The sequence below is a fragment of the Poecilia reticulata genome, linkage group LG15, assembly GCF_000633615.1.
Source record: "Poecilia reticulata strain Guanapo linkage group LG15, Guppy_female_1.0+MT, whole genome shotgun sequence".
Taxonomy (NCBI): domain Eukaryota; kingdom Metazoa; phylum Chordata; class Actinopteri; order Cyprinodontiformes; family Poeciliidae; genus Poecilia; species Poecilia reticulata.
Genome location: NC_024345.1, coordinates 6147315 through 6149823, shown reverse-complemented (window position 1 = coordinate 6149823; position 2509 = coordinate 6147315). Strand labels below are relative to the sequence as shown.

General features: G+C 35.2%; 1 protein-coding gene across 1 annotated transcript in view; it reads left to right on the top strand.

The window, feature by feature from the left end:
- Positions 1-2509, top strand: part of zc3h15 (zinc finger CCCH-type containing 15) — a 9439-nt gene that overhangs the window by 753 nt on the left and 6177 nt on the right. The window lies entirely within an intron of this gene.

Sequence of the window (2509 nt, the reverse complement as noted above, 5' to 3'; positions counted from 1 at the left end):
GGGGTTTACACATAAAGTAAAGGACAACTTGGGAGTTTTGTATAAATGGTCTCCTAAAAATGTCCAAAATAGAAATAAAGTTGAGCAGAGCGCCTGACATATTAGGCTATTAATGCATTTTATCTGTAAAGATTATTTTCATCTTAGATGTCAGTCTTTAAATGGGTGATGAACAATAATTCATCCATTATGACTCAGGAACTCCTTTAGGCTGATGAGCTTTTATTTTTCAAGCCTAATCTAATACTAATACTACCACTTGGAAAAATCTGCAGTGTATCAAATACACATCTTTCCTGCTGTATGTTGATATCAGGTATTGAGGAAACTTGGAGACCAACGGTGCTTTATAAGAAAATAGCAAATAGATGGATTTTTTTTAGTCCTAAATATTTAATTTGATGGAGAATCTAGACCAGGGGATTAGAAGAACAAAAGAAAGCCTTACATGTTGCTGCTTTTAAATACGAGTCAAATTTCAAATAAAATTTTATTTGTATAGCGCATCTCAAAGTGCTTTAAGTCATAAAACACAAAAAAAACAAAGTTGTAGAACACAGTCAACAACTTAAACATTACATTTTGCCATCATTACACATCAGATTGTTGATTAATGTTTCATGATTATGTTTCAAAAGTAACTCTAACCAGGTGAGTTGTAGTCTTGATTTAAAGGCGCTCACTGTCTCAGCTGTTTTGCAGTTTTCTGGAAGTTTGTTCCAGATTTGTTGTGCATAGAAGCTGAATGCTGCTTCTCCATGTCTGGTTCTGGTTCTAGATGCAGAGCAGAACCAGGAGACCTGAGAGGTCTGGAAGGTTGATACAACAGCAGATCTTTAATGTATTGTGATGCTAAACTCTCAGTGATTTATAAACTGACATCAGTATTTTAAAGTCTATTCTCTGAGCTGCAGGGAGCCATCAGAAGGAGTTTAGAACTGTGTGATGTGCTCTATGTTCCTGGTTTTAGTCAGAATTCCAGCAGCAGCGTTCTGGATCAACTCCAGCTGTCTGAGTGATTTTTAAAAAATTTTATGCCAACCTGTGAAGACACTTGCAGTAATCAGTGTGAATAAAGATAAACGCATGGATGAGTTTTTCTGATGCTGAGACTTTAGCAAGATGAGGTTAAAAGACACATCAAACACATCCTGCATTGCTAAACACACATATGAAAACAAAGAAAATGCATCTCGCACTTCATTCCTGCTGTTTGCTTTTTCAAAAACATTACAAACCATCAATCTCAATGTGTATTGTTAAGCAGCTAATAGATAAAATGGCCACGTATCACTACAAAATATTAACAGCATTTAATAAAGAAGCCATGTTAAGATGCAGCACCTCGTTTTCAAATGTCTCTTGTCTACATGCATAGTGAAATATGTGCAATATATTCCACCAAAAACAGAATTATGCTATTTCTTTAGATGTATTTATTGTATTATCACTTAACGTGATACATTTCTTATAAGAATTTTACTTTATTGGTTTCATAAGTTCCAATTAATGATGTTTAAAACCCCCTTGTTGTTGGTGTTGATATTTTCTCCACTGTTTGTTTTATGAATCTATCAATGGATAACAATACATTTGAAAATAGTTACTGTGTGCAGTTTGGTAATACAAATCATAATTCTTTATGTGACTGGTGTCCTATAGAGACACGTTACAATTAGTGTTTTTTTTAAAAGCATTTGTGTCTGAAGCTGTAATTGCTGACTCACAGTTACCTAAAGGTGATAAAACATAATAAATAGTTGTTTTTGTTTTGTTCGGGATCACCCGATGTTGTTTTTTTAAACATGGTTGTGTTTTATAGAGTTGTGCCTCTAACTTGTTGTGCTTTAACTTATTTAAAGCTAATAAATAACTTCACTTATTCAGAGGTTGGAAACGCTTCACTGTTTTATGTTAACTGTTTTTCAACAGAGCGGCAATTTAATTAAAACCAAAAAACTCGTGTGACTCAATGGAAAATGTTTTGACCGGCTGCCTCTAGATTATTATTACACTGAAACCAAAGCTGTGATTAGTTTTTGATGGAGCCACACTATCGGTCACCATGTAAATATTACTTTCCTTCCTCCAGTTGTTGTCCTTTATTTAGAAAATAAATTTAAACACAAAAGCAAAATTATGTTGTTTTTTTTTTTGTTTGTCTTCTAATGTCCCATCTGGAAGTGTAACAATAAGAATGATCAGAGAGCCAGAAAGAAGCCCAAGAGATTTGCTTTCACAAGTAGAGTGTTACAGCTTTCACTATAATTCTCTCTATATATATTTTTTAAAAATTCCCTTCTCACCTCCAGTATCTTGGCTGTTCCTAGAACTGCACATTTCTGGACTGAGATGTCTGATGTTGTTCCTGTTGTAGCCACTGCTCCAGTTTGGGGGTGACTGCCCCGAGGGCCCCGATGACCACAGGCACCACTGTGGTCTTCACCTTCCAGGTCTTTTCCAGTTCCTCCCTGAGGCCCTGGTATTTCTCCAATTTCTCCTTTTTCCT